The sequence below is a fragment of the Cotesia glomerata genome, linkage group LG8, assembly GCF_020080835.1.
Source record: "Cotesia glomerata isolate CgM1 linkage group LG8, MPM_Cglom_v2.3, whole genome shotgun sequence".
Classification (NCBI taxonomy): domain Eukaryota; kingdom Metazoa; phylum Arthropoda; class Insecta; order Hymenoptera; family Braconidae; genus Cotesia; species Cotesia glomerata.
Window position 1 is genome coordinate 7,230,071 of NC_058165.1, and position 15,488 is coordinate 7,245,558.

Below are 15,488 nucleotides of genomic sequence, written 5' to 3' on the forward strand. Positions count from 1 at the left end.
ATTGAGTATATTCTTGAGATCATGCATGAGGGAATTTCAAATGCTAACACCAGTCGATTATTTAGGACTTTACTTTATTCGAGGAGGAATCATACCAATCGAACTGTTATAATAATAGAAATTTAATCAATTGCATGATAAATTCAATTGAGAAGAAAACTTTGATCAAAAAAATAAAACTTTATTAATAATTAATGATCATAAATAATTATTTAATCCAAAAAAATTTCTTAATTTAAGACGTTCCGTGAAAAAACCGTTTCCTTAAAATTTTGAGTACTTATACTCATAAGTATCCTCTATACACAGGAATTTTTTTAAATAGTCCTTGCGGCACTAAATTTTAAAATATTAGCATTTAAAATTTGTATATTTTACATAAAAACCCTATGCTGACCGACGTTCAAGTAAACGTTTTATTAAATATCAACCGTACTTTTATTAAGATTGTTTTAAAAAACTGAGAATCATTAATTGAAGATATCACAAGTACTTTTTATCAAAAATAACATAAACAAGCGGTATTCATTTAAAAAAAAAAAATTAGGAAAACGGTTGACCCTGAAGGCCATCCCTGCAACTTCCCGCTAATTCCATACCTGGATGCTTAAAATTGCACTTATGCCGTTTTTGAACTCTTCGAGCTCAAAAATACAGTTTATGTGTTGTTTTGAGCTCTCCGAGCTCAAAGAAATAACTTTTCTATGCTTTTGAGCTTTTCGAGCTCAAAAGTCTAATAGAAATTTGATAAAACACTATTTTTTGAGTTTTCAAACCGCAATAACTTTTGAATAAATGAACCGATTTTCTTGCGGTTGGCGGCATTCGACGCAGTTTTTTGAGCCTCATAAAGAATTTTTGAGTTTGAATTGATCAAACAAGAAATTTCGGAGTAATTCCGAAAAAACACTTTTTTGGGTTTTCTTTCCTGCACGATATCTCTCGAACGAATCAACCGATTTTGACCGGATTAGCGGCAATCGACGTGGTTTTCTAAGGTTAAGAGCTGATTAGTTATTGGAGTTGATCGATGGAGCCGTTTGAAAGTTAATCCAAAAAAACCATTATTGAAGAAATTTCTTTTTACAGTTTTCGAAATCTATCGGTCCGAATCGGTCCAAATTGTATTCAAAATCTAAGTTTGGCCAAGCCCTTTCGAATGGCTCCAACCGCGAGGAAAACGGTCTAACCGTTCAAAAGTTATAGGAATTTTACATACTTACACACACACACACACACACACACACACACACACACACACACACACACACACACACACACACACACACACACACACACACACACACACACACACACACACACACACACACACACACACACACACACACACACACACACACACACACACACACACACACACACACACATACATACAGACATAGTGACACCCTCGCGGGGATAGTCAGGGAAGCTTCCTGTGACCTTCAAACGTTGAGATCCGATGAAAACTCGATTTTTGCGAAATGGGGTAAAACCAATAACTTCCCGATTTTTGAAAATCTTCGATTTTCTTAGCGGGAAGTTAAAAATGTTTGAAGTTAGTGACTTTCGATATTGTACGTGAGTGGAAGTAAGTGAACGCTAGTCTGTAAAGAGAGGCAGCATTAGTGCCTGAGATAGAAACTAATAGCCGATGAACGTCCTCAAGGGATCATTCTGGTTTGTGATTTCGAACAAAAAATTTTTTTTTTTCGTTTTTTTAAAAGTACGTACATCTAAAAGTATTGTGTAAAAATTTCAAAGTGATCGGACCACTATAACTATACTACTTTACGATGTTTAAATTGAAGAAAATCAAATTTTTAAAAAGACTGAAGAGATTTTGAATGTTGCCGGCATCGCTGATTGACATTAGGGAAATTTTTTTTTTTTTAATTAAAAAAATTTTAATCGTGTTTACCTTAGAAATATCTTTTTCTGGTTTAGGTAAATGATATATCCGGAACCACTGACCCGATTTTTATAATGTTTACACCCCTTATTCTACATAGTAGTAGCTATTGCATTAGCTACAACCAAATCAAAATTTCTAATTTTTACTATTTTTTTAAGACTAAAAACTGTGAAAAAACCCGTATTTTTCAGTTTTTTTAACTTCCCGCTAAGAAAATCGAAGATTTTCAAAAATCGGGAAGTTATGGTTTTCACCCCGTTTTGCAAAAATCGAGTTTTCATCAGATCTCGACGTTTTAAGGTCATAGGAAGCTTCCCTGACCACCCCCGCGATGTTGTCACTATGCCTGTATGTATGTATGTATGTGTGTGTGTGTGTGTGTGTGTGTGTATGTGTGTGTTTGTGTGTGTGTCTGTGTGTCTCTTGAACCGATTCGGACTGATAGATTTTGAGAAATTTTAAAAAATCTCACAAAAAATGAGAAAAAAATTTTTTTTTGAAAGTGGTTTTTTTGGAATAACTTTTAAACGGCTTTATCGATCAACTTCAAAAACTAATCCGCCCTTAAGCTTGAAAAACCACGCCGATCGTCGCTAATCCGGTCAAAATCAGTTGATTCGTTCGAGAGATATCGTGAACGAAAGAAAACCGAAAAAAGTGTTTTTTTGACATAACTTCGTCATTTCTTCTCGAATCGTTTTTGATGATATAGAATTTTTAGAGCTTAAAAAACTGCGTCGATCGCCGCCAAGAACGTAGAAATCGGTTGATTGGTTCGAGAGATATCCTCGATAAAATATTTGGAAACAAGTGTTTTTTGAACGTAACTCCAACATTTTTTGGAATAACTTGTAAACGGCTGCACTGATCAATTTCAAAAATTAATCAGCTATTAGCATGAAAAAATTACGTCGATCGCCATCAAGTCGGTCAAAATTGGTCAATTCGTTCAAGAGATATCATGAACGAAAGAAAACCGAAAAATGTGTTTTTTTGGAATTACTCCAAATTTCCTAGTTTTATCTATTTAAACTCGAAAATTCTTCATGAAACAAAAAAAATTACGTCAAATGCTGCCAACTGCGTGAAAATCGGTTGTTTCATTCAAAAGTTAGTGCGGTTTGAAAATTAAAAAAATATTGTTCTATGAAACTTCTATCAGACTTTTGAGCTCGAAGAGCTCAAAAGCATAGAAAAGCTGTCTTTTTAAGCTCGAAGAGCTTAAAATTACACATAAATTGTATTTTTGAGCTAGGAGAGCTCAAAAACATCATTAGTGCAGTTTTATTCACCTAGGTATGGAATTAGCGGGAAGTTGCACGGATGGCCTTCAGGGTCTACCGTTTTCCTAATTTTTTTTTTTAATGTCCATCATTTTGTTATTTATCAATATATATTAATCTCTGTAGCTGATGCAATAGCTACTTACATATTGAAGGTATATAATTTTGGTTTTTGCATTTTAGTTGAGCCAATAGATCAAGTTATCATGTAAGTCAGCTTTATACGAATATTTTCGAAGAACTCCGTTTACCCATTGTTTTTTCATATAAAAAATATGAAAAAAAAATAAATTTAGATATTTTTTTATGTCATTTAAAAGTGTAGTTGTTGAGCTGAATAAATTTCATATTAATATCTACACAGAAAAAAATATGTTCTTGAATCAAGTATATAATTTTGAAGAACTTAATCTTCTTGATTTAAGTAGAAAAATTCTCGAACTAAGAAAATTTTTCTTGTTTTAAGAAAATTTTATTTGATTCAAGAATTTTTCGTCTTGATTCAAGACAAATTACCCTCTTCGAAATTATTTTCTTGGTTCAAGAATTTTTCTCTCGAATTAAGCTAATTTTTTTATTCAGTGTATAATAGTTTCTGGGTAAAAAAATCATGAATATTGACTTTTTTCGAGCGCCAGAACCAGAATGACCCCTTAAACTTTTTAATTTATTTTTAACACACTGATAGAAGAATTTATTAACTACTAATCCATTTATTTATTTGAGGACAGTTCGTTCATCTATTAATATAATTCAATATTTATTAACAGTTAATAAATATTTTTTAAATTATTTAATGTTAAAAAATCATTTATTAATAATTAATAAAATTTATTTAAAATCAACAAATCCTTTCTCATCAGTGGATTAAAATAAATTTATCTACCTGAAATTTCTTAATCCAAATGCTTTTTTCCTGCGCCGGAACCGGAATGATTTCTTAAGTTAAATTTGAATGAAATCATGAAATTTAGAGTTTAAGGGAATGAATATAAAGAAGAATAAAAATTATTGCCGCATTGCTGCATGTCGTGTTCGGGTATACAAACTACGAACGCAAACGGCTGCAGGACTCTATATTAAACCTTCCGTGATAAGAATAGCGCAAGAGAGAGAATTGAGTGAGGAAATAAACAAGACTGCGGTTGACTACCAGGTAGAAGGTAAAAGGTAAAATGTAGGAGGTATAAGGTAGATGACTTTTGACTTACTAAAACTAAAGTTATTGACCTGGTGCCAGGTTTACTAGCTTGCACCTTGTCTCCTTATAAATTCTCTTTACCTTAAACTCGGAATCGCTTGGTTGTTATTTCACTGTTAATAAAAATAACCGCTAATCATATTAAGTATATATAAATGTCAGACTAAATTTAGTTTAGACGAATACTTTTATCGGCTTTTTGATAAAATTTTTCGTGATTTTGTCTAAATAATAAAAAATCGTGATGTAATTGTTCGGAAAAATTGAAACATGAATTACTGGGTTTGAAGAATTTTTTATATCGACTGAAGACAATACTCGTGAATCAAGAGACGAAAATTATCAACTGAAGAAAAAGATCTCTTGAACCAAGAAAGAGAATTCAAGACAAGAAAAAATTATTAAAGCAAGATAATTGGACAATTCGATTAACACAAGTTTTTAATCTCTCGTTTTGAATAACTAAGAAGTTATTGGTTCTTTTTTTTTATCGCATCATAGAGTAATTTTTATGATATATTTCATTTATGCGGAATTCGGTGAACTTTAATCCGGAATATTAGCGGGTTAATTTGTCAGACAATGGGGATAAAAAAGCAATACCTATAGAACGGATCAACCAATTGAAACGCGTGACATGTTGTTCAAAAGAGTTTGTTGAGATTTGAATCTGATTAAAGTTTGAAGTCAATCGGTCAAGCCGTTTTAAAGATATTCAGAAAAATGATTGGGTCAAGAACCATAATCGGAAAACTTTCTTGATCCATCTATTTTTGGTAATAACTCTTGAACAAATAACCTGATTTGAACCCGGTTTGCAGTATTCCCACTCAGTTTTCCAATCCTTGAGTCCTCAAAAATTTTTAAATCAATCGATCAAGTAATTTATGAATAAAAAAGAACAAAATATTCTAAAAATAAAAGCAGAATAAAGTGTTTTTCGTTTTTTTGAAATAAATTTTGAATTTGTCATCCAATTGATCTAAGACCACGTAAACATTTTTCGTACTTGAAAAGCTGCGCTGAATGTTATCAAACAAATCAGTATAAAACAAAGTTTTCAAATAATATCGCAGTTTATAATTACTTAAAAAGGGGTTGATCTGTATCATTTTTCAGATTTTTGAATTCAAAGGTTTTAAAATGAATTAATTGGTAAATCTTCGAGTGCTTTAAGCTTTCAAAGCAAGATTAATCGTTTTTCAAGTTATCCTTCAGTGTAAATGGCTAATGACCAATAAATTAATTTTTAAACAAATATAATTACCATTAAAATCAGGAGTTTTAATCAAAAACATCCATGTATTGATCGGGTTATTTGATCGTTGAAGGCAATATATATGAAAATAGAAATATATTAAGTCAAAAAATAAGATTGAATCGAAATTTATTATGGTAAATGGGATTCAAAATTTTAGATTCTTTGTTCCGTCAAAATGTGTACGATTTATTGATCCTTGTGTACTTTATTAGATTTATTATCACAGTATCGATTCCTCACCCTAGTCCAGCTCCTCGACAATTTATTCACCCCGTTAAATTTCTTCTAATGAGCAAAAGAATCATCATTATTAAAATAAATCCATTAATCATTAATCATTAGTCATCAGTCAATGAATTAAAACTTACAAATTGTTGTGGATTTTGTGAGCGAATTTAGTCATTGGGTCGACACATTTATAATTGACACTTGAAAATATTTATAAAGCCGCAACTTGACAGCAGACAAGTGTCAGGTTGTAAAGAAACGGTGTATTTTTAAAAATTAAATCGACTCTAAAAATATAATAAATCAACACGACTAAGATAAATATACTCCTCAATCTTATTTTTTACGGAATTAAGTCCACGCAGATTCGAGGGATTTTTTTACCTAATTTATAACAAAATACGACTCTGCTTTTTGTCGCGTCCCCTTTCTTCTTTTTTAGAGCCGCTTCTTCTCTTCTCTTCTCTTCCCTGATTCGTTAAGGATAGCCAATTAAATCATAGCACTAACTTCAAAGACGACATTTCGATCATGAATCATGAGTCGCAGATATGGATAATAAAATTTATTAACTGTTAATAAATTAATTTACCTGGGATCGACTTGTTTATTCATTTATTGAGTATAACTAAATATTCTGCAACTATATATATATATATATTCATAAATATTTTTTTACAATGATTAAAATTTTTTTGAAATTATTCTTGGTGCGATATGAAGATCATTTAAGAACATATAATGCCATAAGTTTTTATAATAAAAATACAATACATTAATTTTTTTCCCCGCTAAAAAAATTCTGTAATTTATTACAACAATTTTTGTTAAATATTTAACACTTATTCTCTTAAATCAACATAAAAAAGTGTTAAATATTTAACATAAAAATTATTAACACAAAATTTTCGGACTTAATGACGCAAATTTTTTTACTGTGAAGGGTCTGAACAAATTTTGATTATTAATTAATAAATATTTATTAACAGTTAATAAATTGTGTTGATAATAATCGATTTGTTTATTGTTAATAAATATTTCTTAGTTACTTATAAATCTTATTTATTAAATCTTTTATTAACTATCAATAAATATTTATTGAATTATTCAATTTAAAAAAATCATTTGTTAACAATTAATAAAGTTTATTAAATTTTAACAAATTCTTTATCAGTGCGCGGAAAATGCATTATTTTTCTTAGACGTTCTTCCTCAATTAATTTGAACTTTTTGGATAAATTAGAATTCCAGTAATTATTTAAAGAGTAATTGAATGCTTTGCAAATGCTATAAATTGCACGCTTCAAAACGCAAAAAAGTCTGCGGTCGAACTTTTTTTTTAACTTTTTGAGGATTCTTTTAATAACCATTAATAAATTTTATTTAACAGTTAATAAATTGTTTAGTAAACAATTTTTAAATTATTAATAAATCTAGTTTAACAAATGACTCATTAACTGTTGATAAATATTTATCAAGTCATTTAATGTTGTAAAATAATTTATTAACAGTTAACAAAGCTTATTAAATATTAACAAATCTTTCTATAAGTGTAATTGATTTTTTTATTTTTATGATGAAGAAAAAACGATTAAATAAAATTAGGTAATACAAATATAGAATAAAAAAAAATAAAATAGAAATATTTATCCGAACAAACGTCATTAGGATCGGTAAAAAAGAATTTCCATTAGTATCCTCACGTGATGCTCGAAAAATTAAACTACTGGTTCACGAGTTAGTAACACGCGATTACCAAGTCAACGACCTACAGCTGGATGTGTAACCAACTAAGACACATTATCACCCTTAATATATAGAGTAAGTTTACAAGTATCTATCTATCTATCTATCTATCTATCTATATATATGTACGTATATATGTATATTTAATATTGTACAATACCACGGAACTGACCTGCGCCAAGTTATTCATTCACCCACATATCTGACATGTATTATGTAATAAATACTTAATGTATTACTCTATACTCTCCTGCTATCTTTCGGTATTTAAACTTATGACCGTCGAACTATTAGTTGTCAACTGTATTACTACTCAAACTATTGCTATAACTTTAAATTTATATGAACTTGTTATATGCATGTCTCTAGATACTTGACTGGAATTTTAACCAGTGACAATTATACTGTTTGTCTATATTTATCAATTAAAAATACTAAAAATTTTTTTTATTAATACAAATAAAAAGTAGGAAAACGGTTGACCCTGAAGGCCATCCCTACAACTTCCCGCTAATCCCATTCCTAGGCGCTTAAAATTGCACTTATGACTTTTTTGAGCTCTTCGCGCTCAAGACTTTTATCAAGGTTCGATAAAACGCGATTTTTGTAATTTTCAAACTGCTATAACTTTTGAATAAATTAACCGATTTGCACGCGGTTAGCGGCAATAAATTTAGTTTTTGAGCTCTATAAATAATTTTTTACAAAAAATTGATCTGATGAAAAATTTCGGAGTTATCACAAAAACACTTTTTCGATTTTTTCGACAACGATATCTCACGAACGCATCAACCGATTCTGACGCTTTTGGTGCCGATCGATGCGGGTTTTCGAGGTTAAGAGCTGATTTGTTTTGAGATTGATCGGTTCAGCCAATTCGGAGATATTTAAAAAAAAAAAACAATTTTTTTCAATTTTTTTTGCAATTTCTCGACATCTATTGGTCCGAATCGGTTCCAATTTACAGGAAATCTAAGTTTGGCGAAGACCTTTCGAATGACACCAACTGCGATCAAATCGGTCAAGTCGTTCAGAAGTTATAAGAGGTTTACACACACACACACACACACACACACACACACACACACACACACACACACACACACACACACACACACACACACACACACACACACACACACACACACACACACACATGCATACAGACGTACGGACATCATCGTAAAAATAGTCAGGGAAGCTTCTTAGGGCTTCAAAACGTCGAGATCTGTTGAAACCTCGATTTTTGCAAAACGGGGTAAAAACAGTGACATCTCGATTTTTCGAAAATCTTCGATTTTCTTAGCGGGAAGTTAAAAATTAGGAAAACGGTTGATCCTAAAGGCCATCCTTGCAACTTCCCGCTAATTACATACCCATGCGCTTAAAATTGCACTTATGACATTTTTGAGCTCTTCGAGCTCAAAAATACAGTTTATATGTTATTCTGAGCTATCCAAGCTCAAAGAGATAACTTTTTTTATGCTTTTGAGTTCTTTGAGCTCAAAAATCTGATAGAAGTTTGATAAAACACTATTTTTTGAATTTTCAAACCGCAATAACTTTTGAATGAATGAACCGATTTTCACGCAGTTGGTGGAATTCGACGCAGTTTTTTAATTATCACAAAGAATCTTCAAGTTTAAATTAATCGAACTTGGAATTTCGGAGTGATTCCGAAAAAACACTTTTTTCGGTTTTCTTTCGTTCACGATATCTCTCGAACGAATCAACCGATTTTGACCGGACTGGTGGCGATCGACGTGGTTTTTTGAAGTTAAGAGCTGATTAGTTTTTGGAGTTGATCGATGAAACAGTTTAAAAGTTATTGCAAAAAAAAACCATATTTAAAAAAGATTTTTTTCTTAGTTTTTTTTTGAGATTTCTCAAAATCTATCAATCCGAATCGGTTCAAATTCACAAGAAATTAAGTTTGGCCAAGCCCTTTCGAATGACACCAACCGCGATAAAATTGGTCAAACCTTTCAAAAGTTATAAGCGGTTCACATACTTACACACATACACTCATACATACTAGACTGGGCCAAAAAAAACGACTATTTTTTTTTTTTAATGGTACTGTGAAAATATCGTTCATGATGATGAAAAAAAATTATCGTGAAAGATTGAACCTTTAATAATCATTTTAAGGGGTGTATCGTTACGACTATTAGTTTTGTAACAGCTACTGCATTCTTTACACAAAAGTCGCACATCATCAATTTTTAAAATTTTTTCTTACCATATCCTTAAAGGAAATTAAATTACCTACAGAAAAGCTTTCTTAGTAAATTGACGTAGGACGAGATGTTTCCTTGTAATCGAGCCTTAAACATTAATTTATTTTTTCAATTTTTTAATTTTGATTCTGGATTTTGGTAACCACCATAAATATCAATTTTTTTTATAAAAAAAATCATTATTCTGTAGTAAAATTTTATGCTCTACAAAAAAGGTCTCTTATCATTTTTCATCAAATTCACTCCTTTCAAAATTATTCGTCTTTAAAATTAAATTCAAAAGTAATTAACCGTTTATTTTGCGTTAGACATAATTGATTTCTTTTGTTTAACAAATTTAAGACTTGAATAGTAAAAATACCTTTTTCTTCTGTAGATCAATGAATTTGTTTCAAAAAATTAAAATTTATTGGGGTATTATCTTAATAAATAAATACATTTTAAGACGATAAATAAATAAAGTTCCGTGGAGTCCATGAGTCACATAAAATTACAACCAGTTTTTGATAAATTACATTCAGTATTTGCAAAAGCACACACGAAATACAATATAGAAGTGCACTGACGAACGCCACATTAAAAAACTTTAACAGAAGTTCGTGATTCAATTCAAGGACTGCATGAACATTTTTAAAACTTTGAAATTTGCGCTTAACCACAAATATCTAGATTTGAGAGAAGATATAAAACGAAAAATGCAGGATCCGAAATCAGAAGTCCCATCGGGTTGTAATATCTTTTTGAATACGATTATACACATAAATTTGAAAAGGAATTCCGCAAATTGTCTGATAATGTCAAAACAATCTTTTTGTCAACAGCTTATTCAAGCATTTCGAAATCAACTTTATTGGTAATGTACCTACTGTACATACTGTGTACATAATTTACTACTGGATAATGAACGAATCAACCGATTTTGATCGGCTAGGGGGTGATCGACGTAGTTTTTTGATGCTAAAAGCTGATTAGTTTTTCGGAATCGATCGGTAAAGCCGTTTAAAAGTTATTCTAAAAAAACCACTGATCCTATAGTAAACATAGGAGAGGTAGAATGGCGCGAACAGTCATTCGAAAACATTTGATCTTGAACAGATCTTGAACAACACTTACACAAATATATTTAGCATGCTTCTGGTGTCAGTCTTTCTCAAAAATTGATGAAGTTAGTTTATTAATAAGCATATTCAGATTTTCTCAATTTTCTTACACAATTCTTGAGCTATAATCTGGCCCAAAGTTTTTGTACAAAGCTTGTTTAAGACTTCTCAATTGAATTTGGTACAAGTATCTGGAGCAAGACCCATAGGTAGAAAAAGACACTAACGACTATCGAAATTGAGATTAGATTTACTCAAGCCTTGAAAAAGATTGCTATATGAGTAAGGTCTGATGATCAGCATCCTGCTGAATTCTCCTATTGACCGGTATAACTTTACAGTCTTCAAAGAATGTTCGAAATTATATATTGATGTGCCGTTTCGTTACAACAATTAATAAATATCTATAAATAGTAACACTTTTCATGAATTTTAATTATTCCAATAATGTCAAATGTAGTTTTTTTTTTTCTCTTGTTGGTGTAGTCCAGCTGGCCTCTATGAATATCATGTACAGTCAATATTTGTTCAGCAATGAGCCGAGTCCTTACAGTCGAAGAAAATCGAAAATTAACCTGACGCATAGCGAAAATTATTCGACCATGGTGGGACTTGAACCCATGCCTGGCCAGTACCCGTAGTTCGAAGTCAACGACGTTAACCGCTCAGCTACAAGAACTGGTTGTCAAATATCGATGATAGTTCTAGAACAGCTGCCAACTTCAGTTATTAAAAATTATACCATAATCTTTAATAACTGCTTCAACCACTCTTACTATCCTACACGATGGAAAAAAGCCAAGGTCATACCAATAAAGAAAAAATATAAAGACCACTCCAAACCAGCTAGTTATAGGCCAATCAGCCTTACTGTTAACATTAGCAAAATCTTTGAGAAACTGATCAAGACCCAGCTCATGAATCACGTCAATGAAAATAATATTCTACCAGATGACCAATATGGTTTCAGAGCTAGACACTCGACTGTCCATGCAATAAATAAATTTGCGTCCGACATAAACAGACATCTTTTAAACGGCAAACTGGTTGGTACAGCTCTCATAGATTTTGAAAAGGCTTTTGATTCAGTGTGGCTGAATGGCCTTATTTATGTTTTAATACAATTGAACTTTCCAGTGACTGTAATTTTACTAATCTACGATATGATCCATGACAAATCTTTCATCGTTTGGAATGGTATCAATATATCTACGTCAATATTCAGCATACTAGAAGAATTACAGCAAGGGATCGTCACTTCCCCTTTACTGTTCATCATTTTCACCAGCACAATTATCAATAAATTTGATCTAAATTCAGGTAATAATATTTACAGTGGAGCATATGCAGATGATGAAACAGTTTACATTACTGACAGCAAAATACCGGTCATAGAAGAAAAATTAACAAAAATAATTCATGAAAAATATCATTGCTACAAGTTATGGAACCTTAAAATGAACCCAGATAAGAGTGAAACAATATTATTTCGAAAAACTGTAAATGAAATCACACCTCCTACAGTTCTACTGATCAATACCTTTCAGATCGCCATCACTGACAACGACACAGGTGAAAAATTTATCATTCCAAATAAGGACATGGTCAAGTATCTGGAAGTTAATTTTGATTATCTGATACGCATGAATAAGCATCACGCTATTCTTAAAAAAAGCTAAAAATGCGTTCAGAGCGAACTCCCGCATTTTCTACGACAGAACATACAAACTAAAGCTAAGTTGATTTGCTATCAACTATAAGTCAGGCCAATCATCAGTTATGCTGCTCCAATTTGGTGGAATGTCGGCCCATCGGTCATGGGGAAGTATCGCAAGTTCGAAAGATCCTGCCTAAAAACCTGCTTAGGCAGATACCGTTCAGCTGAATCCAATTACACCAAGCGACTCAGCAATAAAGAGATCTACGACCTAGCAGATATTCCCAGGTTCGATAACCTCTGCCTTACCCTCACTAGGAACTACTTCAGTACCATGCACGAAATTGGTAACGACACAATTAAGAATCTGAAGGTCGACAACACCGAACTAGTGAGAAGAATGGCTAGAAGCAACTACGGTCCTCCAGAGCTATTCACCAACCTTGACCGCATGGGATGCATTCAAAATGAGCATAATGTGTCTATTATATACCACAATAGAAGACACTGTGCAAGAAAAGCCATCTTCACAGATATGGACCATCTCCAAATAGAGTCCATAGTTTATTCAATGGCCCTCCCGGCCAGAGACCATGATAGCCTGGACAGGCTAAATGAAAAATACTGGTGGCTTCATGGAGAAGCTAACACATCTCGATGAATTACAACGGAGAGCCAAATTCAAGAAGCAACAACACCAACAACAGCAAAGAGTACGATCACTACTAAGTAGCCGAAGATACACAAGGCAGTAAACTCTTCTGCAACCGCAGAATTTTGTAAATATTGTAATATTGTAAATTTTTTAATCCTTCCCTAGCGGTTTTGTAAATGCCGAAAAAATGTCGCAATTATACAATATTAATGCGGTATTTTTTCAGCATTTTTTCGGTTGTTTTGGTCAGTTTTCTTATCGAAAAATTACGGAACATTTACCGTAAAAATGCGATACATTTACGCGGAAAATGCGGCATATTTACGGTAATAAGGCGGTAAAATGACTGTATTAAAACCATATTTAAAAAATGGTGTCAAATTAAATAACGCTCGGACTGGGATTCGAACCCGGAATCTCCTGGGGACATGTCGACTACTCTACTTTTTTTTTTTTTTTTTAAAGAAGTTTATTTGCATATGAAAAAAATACATTTTTGTGTCATAATAAGCTGCAAACTAAAAACTTAAAAACTAGCTTTACGACATTATACACTTTGGTTTTAACTTAGTTACTAGTCTCCTTGATTGGAGCAGCTAAAACTAATTCTTATTTCCAGAAAAAAAAAAAAAATTCTATTTGTTTTTATTTTATTGTTTTTAGAATTTAATAGTTCTAACTTATTGGCAATTAATAAGCCTCCTGGATGCTTATTTTTATTATAATAATTAATGGAAAACTTTTTTTATAAAAACCATTTTCTCTTACTAGTATCATTGCTGTTTTAAATTATATACACTATTTACAAATCCCACCCCCCTCAATTAAGTGAGACGTAGTCGCCTACGAAGCTCCTTACGATGCATGGACTCACTGGTGAGCCACCAGTACTTCTCGCTCAGCCTGTGTGCGTCGAGACTGTCTCTCTCCGGAAGGACCATGGAGTATCCGAAGTCAAACCATCTGGTTTTGATGTCTTCTGGTTTGAATGTAATTTTTTTGTTTGCCTTATGTCTTTTCCAATGGTAGATGATCGGAATGTTGTATTCATCTTGTATTAGGCCTCTGTTGTCCATTGTGAGAAATGCTTGAGGGGGAAGGAGGCTCGTCTCATTACGTGTATTGAAATCCTCATTGGTGAATTTAGCAAGTCCCTGGATTGCCTCGTTGTCATTTTGCGGAAGTTTACTGAAATAATCACGAATCAGTCTAATGATGTGATTATCAATTCTAGGGATATTTGCTATGGAGTAGATGACTGAGTTACTAATAAATTTCTTGAAATTGGATTCCGCTGATCTGTAGGCTCCAATGCACGATCTCAAGCATTTCCTTTCGAAGACTCTATAGTTTTCAATGACGGCTGCACTAGCGTTCCACCAAATTGGTGCAGCGTAAGTCAGGATTGGCCTGACGAGTAGAAGGTAGCAGATTATTTTAGTTTTTCTACTTAGATTTTTATTATAGAAGATTCTGTTGTTGGCTTTGAAAGCGGCTTTAGCTTTGGCCAGTTGAATATCCAGATGGTGTCTCAGTCTAAGCAGCTGCTCAATGTGTACACCCAGGTATTTGACGATTGTTTTGTGGGGGATGTTAATCGGTTCATTTGTATTCGGTGATGGAGTAGATATTTTGAAATTTTTTATTTGAGTCAGCGCATTTTTACTTAAGTGGTTGGACTCCCTTCTGAAAACGATTGTTTCGCACTTGTCCGGATTTATCCTCAGGTTCCATATTTTGCAGACGTTATTTATGTTATTTACAAGTTGTTCCAACTTCTCCTGCAGTTCGAGGGGTTGCTTACCTACTAGACCCACTATCATATCGTCCGCGTAGGCCAAAGCAAACTTATCTTCGTCAGTATTTAGCCCGAAGAGGGCTAAGAGACTCATTGTTAGGATGTTGAAAAGGATTGGAGATAGTTTACCGTGCCCTGCTGAAGTCCTTCAAATATTTCGTAGGTCTTGCTGGAAAGGTTGAGACCGTCCCAGGTACGGAAGGTTCTTTTTGTGATCATGTCGATGATTATTGACAACAGCCACGGGAAACCACGCATTGTCAGTTTATAAATAAGGCCATTTATCCATACTGAGTCAAATGCCTTTTCTAGATCTATTAATACCGCTGCTACTCGAAGATTGGCGCTTAGATGATCCATGATTGTGTCAACAAGTTTGTGAATGGCGTGCGTTGTGCTATGCC

General features: G+C 32.6%; 1 long non-coding RNA gene across 1 annotated transcript; it reads right to left on the reverse strand.

Annotated features, from left to right (window-relative positions):
* Positions 1-267: 267 nt before the first annotated feature.
* On the reverse strand, positions 268-14,856 carry LOC123270235. The gene is made up of 3 exons (XR_006510544.1): positions 14,846-14,856; positions 12,150-12,153; positions 268-492 (listed from the first exon to the last, which is right to left on the reverse strand). It is a non-coding gene; the product is annotated as an uncharacterized LOC123270235 (long non-coding RNA).
* Positions 14,857-15,488: the final 632 nt, after the last annotated feature.